The sequence below is a fragment of the Osmerus mordax genome, chromosome 5 (assembly GCF_038355195.1).
Source record: "Osmerus mordax isolate fOsmMor3 chromosome 5, fOsmMor3.pri, whole genome shotgun sequence".
NCBI classification, from domain to species: Eukaryota; Metazoa; Chordata; class Actinopteri; order Osmeriformes; family Osmeridae; genus Osmerus; species Osmerus mordax.
In genome coordinates this window covers 2981608-2994017 of record NC_090054.1, presented here as the reverse complement: position 1 = coordinate 2994017, position 12410 = coordinate 2981608, and the positions used below count along the sequence as shown (strand labels likewise).

The window sequence follows — 12410 nt, the reverse complement described above, 5'->3', positions numbered from 1 at the left end:
GCTCACATGACAGCTGCGTACACGGCGCCACACCAGCCTCGGAACCAGGACACACGTGTCATCTCCTGTGACCTTTGGGTTATAGGTCGCATTCTAAAACGGGTCGCTAATGCACACGTGATGAGGCTAGGTGTTGTGTTCTCGACGCCGTGGTTGCCAGCGTACCTACATGAGTAGAGGACGTGCATGTGTGTGGGAGTAGACAGGAGAAACAGCAGCACTGTGGGTAGATCTGGTCATCTTCACTCACAGTTGCTGACAGTTAGTTAGGCTGGCAGAGGCTCTGTCACCACTGTTATGAGTTGAGCAAGCTGCTATATATTCTGAGGCTGAGGTCGTAAAACAAACCTAGCAATAAGCTAGGATAATATCTAAACACTGTAAAGCATTTACAACATATATGAAAATAGTTTACTCATAATGTTTAAAAAATATGTCATTACATTGCTATGAATAAACACTGTTTATTCATAGCGGATACAAATGTTTATATCTATTTAAAAGGTGTTTGATTACTGCATTGTCTTTATAGATGACTTGTTTACCTACATGAGGTATTTTAATAGTTACCAGAAGGAAAGACTTTGGAAACGCTACATGACATAATTTAGAAGTCAATAGTAAATATCAATAGATATATATATATATATATATGCCTTTTGAAAAGTGTAAAAGTAAATGATTAACAACATATTATAACATAACATATTGTTTTAATAAATGTGTGATTTATTTAATATGAATAATATAAACAATTATAACTAATGATTAGTAACGCTTGTAGTTCAGTATTTACTCATTGTTAGTGGACACCTTTGTGTGACCTAATCTGAAGTGAGAACCATCCATGCCGTTCTAAATACGTACTAAAAGGGCCTGAATTACTAGACATTATGTATTTGCCAGATGCATCTCACATCCAACATCACATAGGAAACAGACACAAGGCCAGGTATAGTAAAAACATAATAATTATTTTATATTCCTTACGGCCATTTCAAGAAAGCAGCTACAGGAGGAAACCAGATGTAACTAACTAAAACGTGTACACTGTAAATAAAAACATCGAGAAATTAGCTAACTGAATACATCATAAATACCTTACGTAGCTTGTATATATTGCTATATATATTTGTTAATTATTATATTTTTTATTACGGCCAGTTTAGAAAAGAAAATTCTGATTCAGGTCTGATTCAGCGTTTGTGCTGGACAGACAGGTCTGATTCAGCGTCCTTGCTGGACAGACAGGTCTGATTCAGCGTCCGTGCTGGACAGACAGGTCTGATTCAGGTCTGATTCAGCGTCCGTGCTGGACAGACAGGTCTGATTCAGGTCTGATTCAGCGTCCGTGCTGGACAGACAGGTCTGATTCAGGTCTGATTCAGCGTCCGTGCTGGACAGACAGGTCTGATTCAGGTCTGATTCAGCGTCCGTGCTGGACAGACAGGTCTGATTCAGGTCTGATTCAGCGTCCGTGCTGGACAGACAGGTCTGATTCAGGTCTGATTCAGCGTCCATGCTGGACAGACAGGTCTGATTCAGCGTCCGTGCTGGACAGACAGGCTCCTCTGCAGGGCTGTTTTAGCAGCAACAGCATATTAGCCTGGCGATCATAAGGTTTCAGCTCATCAGTGGATAATACATGAAGCACACATTTAATTAAAAGCATTTGTAAAATGTTGTTGACTATTTGTTTATGCCTTCTAGATGATCTCATACATCATTAACAAGTTATTTTCTACTGTTGTGTCAAAACAATTTAGAAATGTAGGTATGGTAAACGACTCATTTACAGTATGGCATTGCAGTTATCAAACACTTTATAAATGACATGATAAATTATATTTAATGAAAACTAGTAATGATTTCATAATATTTTGTACAGGTTTCACCTATAATTAACAATTATGAATGAGCCTACTAACCAAAAACAAATAATTTGAAAACGTTTATCATGTTTAACACAGTGTTTATTAATAGCATTGTAATCCTATTATAATGTATTGTTGTCGTTTATAAAAGATACATTAACTATCAAATATCACTAAATGCTTTATAATGTGTAGTTATTGTAAAGTGTTGCTGAACTTGCTGAATTGAAAACTTTCGACGTTTCTCCAGGGTGGTTGTGCAGCTGTTGCTGTGCCTTGTCATCTGCCTGTTTCCCCTCCATCACACTACAAAAGTACAAACTCAAAGGAAAATCATTTTTTGAATATACTTAAAGATCAACCAACTATCTTGGTTTCAGAGTTTAACTCCTCTTTCTCAAGCACCTTTCATGCTTTTAGTGTTTGTAGTGTTCTGGTGATCAATACTTAATGGAATGATGTTACGAGCACAAACGCTACTTTCCAAAGACCTCATGAAGCAGGTTGACAATGATCCTGTTGTTTTCTTTTTCTGAGGTGAGTTTTTAGCATTGAAGAAGCACCTCTTCACAGCCTCAGCGCCAGAAAACCTCTCCCCTAGTCTCATCCGTCATGCATTGTTTAGATGGGGTCACAACGGGGTCGAACCTTAAAAACTGTCAACTCACAGTCCAGGAAGTCAGTGAGGTGTTTCCACTGAGAGCGCAGGAGGGTTATCGATCACCACAACCTGACCCAATCCATCAAGCTGCCCAGCTGGGGAATGATGCAGTGGGCTGGGCTGATTGTTCCTTCAAGACTCGGTCTCTCTGAGAGACTGTCCATAGGCCTGTGAGTCAGCCTCATTCAGACGCATGAGAGCTTGAAAGTATTCGGTGTGACACCCTGACAGTCTCAAAGGAGGCGCTAGGCGACGGAACCGCGACCAGGCAGCTGGTGCCTCCCAAAAGAGGAGCGAACATCCCGCTCATATTGATCGGGATGACGAACGAGGAAAAACCACCAGGTGAAAAACACCAAAAATATAAATCATTCCCTCGGAAAACGGCATCTAACTCGAAATTCCTTTGAGAAGTTAAATGTTATTTTCGGGTGTGTGTTTACCCCACCCCCCGCCCTCACCTATGTATAATCAAATAAATAAGAGTTAAATAGGTTTCAGAAAAACTCGTGAATATCTCTGTAACTAGGTCACCATGTAGAATCATGGTAGTGCCCTTGGTGATGCTGTAAATAGCTCCAGACTGCTCAAGGAGCCTCAGACAGCTCCACAGCTTCTAACCCCCCCCCCCCACACACACACACACACACACACACACACACCCTGCTCCGTGGGAGGACTGAGGGAGTGCACTGTGTAGGCTGGGGCATCATCAATACACGTGTGATTGAGAGTGTTCGACAGAAGTTAGCACTTAAACGATGCTATACATGAGGATGTTCTGAGTTGGGGAAGGGGGGGGGGGGGGGTTGTCTGTGGGGTGGTGGTGGTGTGTGTGGTGGTTGTGTGAGGGTGTGTGTGTGTGTGTGATGGTGGTGTGTGTGTGTATGATGGTGTGTGTGTGGTGTGTGTGTGGGCAGGGTGGTGTGTGTGGGCAGGGTGGTGTGTGTGTGTAGGGTGGTGTGTGTGTGTGTAGGGTGGTGTGTGTGTGTGCAGGGTGGTGTGTGTGTGTGCAGGATGGTGTGTGTGTGCAGGGTGGTGTGTGTGTGTGGGCAGGGTGGTGTGTGTGTGTAGGGTGGTGTGTGTGTGTGCAGGGTGGTGTGTGTGTGTAGGGTGGTGTGTGTGTGTGTGCAGGGTGGTGTGTGTGTGTGCAGGGTGGTGTGTGTGTGTGCAGGCTGGTGTGTGTGCAGGGTGGTGTGTGTGTGTGGGCAGGGTGGTGTGTGTGTGGGCAGGGTGGTGTGTGTGTGTGCAGGGTGGTGTGTGTGTGGGCAGGGTGGTGTGTGTGTGGGCAGGGTGGTGTGTGTGTGGGCAGGGTGGTGTGTGTGTGGGCAGGGTGGTGTGTGTGTGGGCAGGGTGGTGTGTGTGTGGGCAGGGTGGTGTGTGTGTGTGCAAGGTGGTGTGTGCGTGTGCAAGGTGGTGTGTGTGTGGGCAGGGTGGTGTGTGTGTGTGGGCAGGGTGGTGGCAGGCAGTGGATAAGACCCCCAGATTCTCATCAATATTTAACGATCATGTAAATCTGAAATGCTAATAAGCACATTGGTTTGGAGAGTCAAATCCTTCTTTAGGAATGTTTGTCAGATTAAAACGTTTAGGGGTCTGAGTTTTAATGAGGTAAATAGATTGGATTTTACAGGGAACTCTACACTCTCCAGTTAATCCAGTGAAAAACACGTGTTCTGGTCTCTTAGATCAGCCATGGAAAAGATCTTATGACTTCTGCGCCCGGGTCAGTTCGCTTAAGCTAAACTGACATTTCCTGCAGGGCCAACAGAGGATGCGGATGGTTTTCTGATAGCTTCATGGTGTAGATGAGTGCTTGAGGAGCTGCTGGTGTAGATGAGTGCTTGAGGAGAGCTGCTGGTGTGTGCTCCAGGAGGAGGCCAGGCTGCAAATCAGGCTAGACATCAGGGGGAAAATCATTCCGGGAACAACTTCCAGAGAACTGCCAGGCTGGTTACCCCCCGCTGTGGGGTGTGATAATGAAAAAGCTGTGCACCCTGAATAGGACTTGTTGAAACGGAAGGAGGGAGCCAAACGGGCTCCAAAACCATCTTGTGTCAGTAGCAGACCTCCGTCGCTCAAAGCTACCACTTGACTTCAACAACACTCTGTCACAAACTCAGTTGGGGTTTTTTCAACACTGGATCCGATGTTGGAATATCCGATAGCTGTGTTTTAGTCGAGCAGGGCGAATGAAATGATTAGCATTATTTCTGAATGTGTTTAGTGTGTTTACATGCACGCTGAGGTTGTGCTTCCTTGTTGGGATGTTTGTCCAGTAGGATTTATTCTGTTTCTTACCCTTGTTGTGGAGTCACAATGTTGTGTGTGTGTCATCGGCGCGGTAATGAATATTTATGAGTTTGTGCCCGACTGTGTATGGAGATCCCTGTCCTCGTTTGTGATTCTCTGTGCATGTGTGTGTGCATGTGTGCATGCGTGTGTGTATGTGTGTGCGTGTGTGTGCGGTTTTGTGTTTATGTAACCTTCCACGACGCACCCACGGTCACCAGAAATCGAATAGAGCTGATGTCTGGATCAGTTTGATTGTCTGTGTGCTCCAAAAATACACCAGAACATTAATGAGCTTAGTAGACGGTTCTTTGATACTAATCAGGATCACTCTTTGTTGCTGTAGGACCCCATGACCTGCGCTTAGAGGGTCAAAGCAGTGTTGAATTATTTATGTGTATGAGAGTGCGAATATCTGTACAAATATGAGGATTTTCACAACCGGTTTGTCATCTAAGATGCCGATGCTCTTTGGAGCCGCTCTCTTTGAACAGCGATGGCATTTTACGACTCCAGAGAAACGTGCAGACGGGCTGTGATATGATGTGACGCTCAGTAGGACTACATTCACAGCCTCGACTAGGGCTGCACCATTATGGGCAACATGATCATCACGATTATTTTGATCAATATTGAGATCACGAGTAATTATCATGATTATTTGTTGATTTTAACCAAAACAAATGTTATTGTCACATAGGCTAATTATAACTGCTTTCACATCCATATTGTGCTACATTCCTGCTAATTAAAAAATATGTTCATCAAAATAAAATAGTCCTCTTATTCACCAAAATGCAGTGCATCTCCTTAAAGAATAAATACAATTAAATAAATAAGACAATAAAGAAAATGTAGCAAAACTTCAACAGGGCACTATTTTCCATTTTCCATTGTGTAAAAAATAAATAATTTGATACAATGAATGGAAAGACGCATTTTAAATATCGCTCGATCACGCAAATATGATCGGGGGAAGCCAAAATCGCGATCAAAATTCAATGAATTGTGCAGCCCTAGCCACGACCTGCACCCTGTGGTCGTGCTGCACTTCTCCCTGTTCATACCCACACACCGGCCCCAGCCCTGGCTGTGAACCCATCAGATGTGGCATCACCCTGCCGTTGTGTTCGCATGATTTACAGACAGCCGTGACGCATCCTCGTTTGGGGTTAGATCCATCTGTAGAAAGATGTCGAGTCGTGCCTGTGTCTTTCCACACACAAACCATCCAAGCTGTTCCCTACCTCTGGGGGGTCCACTCAGCAGGTATGAAGTCCTGCCGGGCTCCCCCGGGGGCCCCGTGTGTTAGCGTGAAGCGCTAGGAGCTTGTGGCACGACTTTATCCGTGCCCAAGTTCAATCAGTCAGTCCATTCCACTGCTAGATGATACAGTGGGCAGTGGATGAGAACTCGCATGCAGCCCTGTTAGTGGAACAGGGACATCAAGTCCAGATCAATTACATCACACTATTCTAGTCTATCTTCAGCATTATTCATTTATCATATTTATCATCTTTTTGCTGGGGATGTCGTAACTTCCTCCGCCGTGTCTCGTGTTGCTTGGTACCGTGCGGCACACAAAGCACTCAAAGTTCCCCCACTCTGCGCCAGCAAGACTGTGTCAGTTTAATTATTCCTGTGGAGTTGGGGAAGAGAAATATCACACACAACTAGAGAGGGTACAAGCACATGTGCTTGCTTGCGTCGGTTGCACAGGGGTCCGTTTTTGAATGACATTTTTACAACTAATATTTCTGTATATTTTATATAAAAATGCATAGGGCCTACTTATTATTTATAAAGATTACATAGATTTAAAAGCATCTATTTTTTGCTGCTCATTTACAACTCAAAATACGAGTTAAGTGTAGAATGAAATATGACGTCTTCTCATTTCCCCTGCAAGAGGCAGCCTCATAGCTGAATCAACGAATACATTTGGCAGACCGGTCTAAAAATTGACCTACTACTAGACTACTGCTGTGTTGGTCTTGGTAGCGATTGCGTTGGTTGAATTCGATTTAACGTTCCGTTGTACGGTTTAGGCTGAAATTAATTATTTTCATGAACAGATTGACAAAGTTTAGGCTGTGGCAATGATGTTCAGGTTAGTGGCCAGAGACTTTTGATTTAAGTAAGGGGAGTGCCGAACATGTTCTGTCGCCGTTTGACTTCCTTAACAGCTGTGTAGATGTTTTTGTAGTGTCTCGCGTAGGCTACAGCGTTGCAGTGAGCAACACTGGTTTGAAACCACAGGTAATGATAATTTCACCAACAGATTGTTTACTTGTAATGTAATGTCATAATAAATCCTACAACGAAAATGTCTTTGTGAGGAATGTTTATTTTAACGATTGAAAACAGATGCATCATAGACCATTGTAGTATGTGTTGCCCGGGCAACAGAGGCTAATGTCATGCTAATGCTTCAGTGAAATAGTAGACTACCGTTTCCGAAAGTAGATGTGGGCCTACTTCCTTAATAATATCAGCTAATATTGTACATTACATTTCACAATTGTGTTTCACATCACAAAGTAAAATGAGTAAATAGTTATCACCCTGGTCTCTTTGCTTGTGGCGTTTCTGCAGCTGCCTTGCAGTAAAGCTATAGTTAGCCTAGCTATCCCCCAAGTTAACAGATGCGAAACGAATGTTCTGCTAAAGGTAGTCACGCGTGTTTTCGTGACGTTAGTGACGTTAGTAACGTCAGTGACTGTGGCTAGCAAATTAGCCACCGTTAGCTTCACTTTTCACCACAATTTCTACTTAAACCATGCAACGGAACGTAATTAAAAATACAACCAACGCAATCGCTAACAAGACGAACCTTTTGACACCGCCGTTGTGTATGTAGTCCAAATATTGACTGATCCTTAGGGGGGGCGAAAATAAACAATAATAAATAATATATATGTGAGAGAACAAAGGTTGTGCCCTTGCCGAAGGCAAAGCACACCCAACTAGAAACCACCACTCTTTCCATGCGAGCGGATGATGGCTTTTTTTTTTTTATTATGGCTGTGAAATCATCCGTGTGAATCACGCATCCAGTTGAGAAACACCAGGGACCCGTGTTTGTTCATCGTGGAGTTCACCCCACCCACGGCCAGCTCACAGATACCAGCAACACAACACAGAAGCTTCATTACGATGTTCCCTGTGGAAATATCTCTCCTAATCCACATCGTTGCAGACCACAGAAACGGATTCATGTTTTGTGTATTGGCCGCTTTGCTAGAATAAATAAGCAAAGCAAAATATAACATTACATTTGATAAATTTATCCAAAGCAACATCGAAATAGTGCATATACAATATCTGGGTCTTTTTTATTTTAGAAGGACTTCTAGTAGAAATAACCAGCAGTTGTTTTTGTGTGGATGTTTAATGCTCTTAACACTTCATCTCGCTTCCCCAGCTGCCGGGGCAGTGAGGTTCGTTTCTCGTGTGGATTTTGATGGGACCTTACTCAACGCCACAGCTTCCTAAATCGTGGTATTTGAGTCTGTGTGAAAAGTGCAAGCAACACACTGATGTGTTGCTGTGATGGAGAAGGAAGGATCAGGGTGCACATTGTTTCCTCGCCGAGAGGGGAGGAGAGGATAGTTACTGGAGAGCGGCGGAGAGGATAGTTACTGTAGAGCGGCGGAGAGGATAGTTACTGTAGAGCGGCGGAGAGGATAGTTACTGGAGAGCGGCGGAGAGGATAGTTACTGGAGAGCGGCGGAGAGGATAGTTACTGTAGAGGCTTGACAGGTTCTGTGAGTAAAACCTCTCCCCTCTCTCTCCCCTCTCCTCCCCCCTCTCCTCCTCTCTCTCTCTCTCTCTCTCTCTCTCTCTCTCTCTCTCTCTCTCTCTCTCTCTCACACACACTCACATGTATATATACACACTCACAGTTGACACATAGCAACGCGTGTACTCAAACACACACTCATAAAGTATAGTGTGGAATGCGCAGACCTTCCAGAGAGAGAGAGAGAGACTGGAGCACACTGCTAATGAGGCATGCCAGAACCTCCTGGCACTGGGCTGGGACTGCATCAAAGCCCACATCAGACCAAACAAGGCTTTAAAATTAATGAATGGCTTTGTCTCCGAGGGGTAATTTTCCATCATCAGCACTGGCAAACCCCATTGTCAGGATTGGAGAGGGAAGGAGGGAGGGAAGCAAGGGGGAGAGAGAAGGAGGGAGGGAGGGGGAGAGGGAGGAGGAGAGATAGATGGAAGGAGGGAGGGGAGAGAGAGATGGAAGGAGGGAGGGGGAGAGAGAGATGGAAGGAGGGAGGGGGAGAGAGAGGAGGAGAGAGATATGGAAAGAGGGAGGGGGAGAGAGAGGAAGGTAGTTCTGTGTTGCTGCTCTGCATTTATCCTCATTAATTCACAGATCACAGCCACTCTGTTCTCCTGTAATTCTCCCTGTCTTCAGTGACGAGTCCCCTCCCTGGAGGTGGCCCCGCAGTGCCCCGGGGAGGCGGGGGGGCTCGGGTTAGCCAGTTAGCCAGTGGCCCCCGAAGGCCCAGCGCCACGTAAAGGGAACCAGGCTTTAACAGGCCTGCCTGTCTAACTAATATTGATACTGGTCTCCCAGGCCGCGGGTCGATGAGTCACATCTGCAACCTGAACAGAGGCTCTGCTGAAGTCTCCCGTGGAACCCATTTAACGGTGATGGGAAGAGGCAGTGCAGGAGACAGGTATATCACGGACAGAGAGCTTTCCTTCTCCAGACGATCGCTGGAGAACGGCCGCCCCCCACTTCCCTGTTCCCTCCAACAAATTGCAGCATTTGGAGCAAATGAGAAATGCATTAGGCATGAGCTTCCCTAATGCTTGTTCCCCCGTATTGCTGCAGACCGAGTCCATCTTTTAAGTTCCATCCGCGCCACTACCCTCAATAAGCTCCGAGGCACTGGAACTTTTACTGAAATGTGCCGTAATTGCCCAGTGGCATGGACAATATAAAGCAGGATATCACAGTATACAATGAGCCATGTAATGAACTGCCGAGATTAAAGCCCTTTTCAGACAGCCCTCAGCTTCGCTGTCTGTATTGTGTCATTTACATGCTTCACAGATTGTAGCAAAGCAATCGTATTTACACCTTTATGGCCGTCAAATAGGGGAGGTGGAAGACTTAACGGTACCAGGAGGAGCCATAGTTTTACTGTTCCTTATCAAGCCGGCTGACATCTGCAGAGTCACAGGTAGTTTGGGATGGCGGCACCGTGACTTCAACAGCCCAATGAGCCTCCACATCCTCTCATGCGTACACGACATCGGAAAAAGAATGGGTCTGGTTGTCACATTGCTCTCAGCCTCGTGTTTGTCTGCCCCTCATTCTTCGTGCTGAAGATGAGATAAGATTAAATCAAATTACGTCCAAATTAGATTACTCTTCATGGGCCGCCGAGGCAGAATTCCACTTTGAGCCACCATAACCCGCTTTGAAAATATGACAACTCACAAGACTCGCAGAGGCACGGTATGACGCGCACACAATCCCAGAACGCATCTCCTGTATCGCGACACAACCCAGTTTGACTTCCGCAGGAGTCCTCCTGCAGTGACTGTAGAAGCAGGTGCAGGTTTAGGGGCTGACAGTTGAGACATGTTCCTGGCTGTGTCAGGACACTGGTGAAACACCCCCAGCAGTCATTAGTGGCAGAGCAGGGGTGCTGGTAGCTCATAGCGTGAGGAACATCATTTGTCCCCATCACCGTGGAAACCTACAGCCTTTCTTACTTCCATGTCTCAAGTTGACCGACAGTATTTAGAGTGGGAGGAGGGAGGGACGGCCGTGATGGATACATGTTTTTGTTTGTTAGTCGTTAGATGGCTTGTCCAACCTCGCACCGAAAGCTTGCGCCTCGATTAACAACATGGACTGCCGAGGGACACGCTTTCCTTTCATTCATCAGTCAGTGCGTTGGCTGAACGTCCTTTATTTTGAGAAGCGAAACTTTTCATTCGGCCACTTCTCGGAGTGTGAGAGAGACGCGTGCATGATTGTGGAAAGCTTTCAAAGGCAGCTGACATGAACAGCCTCCTTTACAGGCTGTAGGCAGACTGGACCTGCTCCAGTCTGGATACCTCACCCTGGGAGGCAGGCAGGTGACTGTTGGGAGGAAACCCAAAGGCCTTTACCAAACCTGTCCACAGGGCAGGGGTCTGTGCACAGCGCCCTCTGTGGACAGGACAGGCCTCTGCAGCAGGAGGGCTTTATTGGACGTGAAATGGAACGGAACTACTAACCTTCCATTCCCCTGGTCGCAGGTCTTTGTGTGTGTGTGTGTGTGTGTGTGTGTGTGGGAGATACCAAGGCCAGATCTTCGGTTCTTCCCAGCCTTATATCTTTGCCTTAGATGTCTGTTCTGTCACAGCAACTGCAAAGGCATTTTTTCTCCGTAAGAAATTTCACTGAGAGCATTGATTTGTGGAACACGCCGCTGTCTGCGAGGTACAGATCCACTGTGCGTGTCCGAGACAGAAAGGTCAAAATGCGCTCGCCACCCGCTCACCTTGCCTTTTGAAACTGTCATCGTGTAAAGTCAAAATGCTCTGCCCTTAATCGGTGCCCTGGGATGAAATGCTTTGGAGGCTGAGGGAGTTGGAGCGTCCCTCGGAGGCGAGGTGGGACTCACCAGGCAGGAGCATTGTGAGGCGATGTTCACCTTCTCAGGAACATCATCTCTTCCTGTCTGCTAATGAGCCAAAGCTCTGCCCGCTCGGTCCTGAACTCTCTCCAACACATCCTCAGATGTGAGGCCTCATTTAAGGCCTCCAGCTTACATATATATTTTCTTGTTTCAGAGCAAAACACAAACTTCTTGACAGATTGTAATTGCAGTCCAAAGGCAGCTGCATAAATTGGCTTTAATCAGTTGAAAGGCCTGGTTTTAACCCTTGTGCTGCCTTCGGGTCACATGACCCAAAGGTTCATAACGAACCATCGTTGTGTTTACCCAATTTTACCCAATTCAAACACAAAGGAAATCATTTTCTTTTAACTTTCGCAATGTGGGGGGTCTGAGACAGCCCAACGGTTTAAAGAAAATGCTTCACTTTGTTTTTGTATGCGGTAAAGTTGTCGCAATACGACGGTGGGTCACAATGACTGATGGGTCAGAATGACCCGAAGATAACACAAGGGTTAACCATAACTGAAAAGTAGTTGCTCCAAGACCCCCCCCCCCCTCCCACACACACATACACACACTCCTACCCCCCACATACTTTACACACACACACACACACACCATCCCTGTCGATGTCGACACACTGACACCTCAATAGTGAAGGAATGCTGTGTGTTCTAGCGGCTATACTGTTGGCGTGATGTCATCACCGCACTCCAAGCTGCCCTTCTTCAAACAGTGTGTGGTATATTTGATCTTACAGTTACATGAACGAGCTGTGATACAATGTTATTTCCTGAACCGGTACAGCAGTTATGGGGCAGCTATAAAACTGCTTTGAGGTAGCTATGACGCAGTTAAGAGGCAGATGGGCTGTGAGGCAGTTATGAAGCAGTTATAAAACTGTTTTGAGGTAGCTATGACGCAGTTAAGAGGCAGATG

The 12410-nt window shown here is 45.8% G+C and overlaps 1 protein-coding gene across 1 annotated transcript in view; it reads left to right on the top strand.

Moving 5' to 3' along the window:
* eys (eyes shut homolog) overlaps positions 1 to 12410 on the top strand; it is a 171744-nt gene that overhangs the window by 94485 nt on the left and 64849 nt on the right. The window lies entirely within an intron of this gene.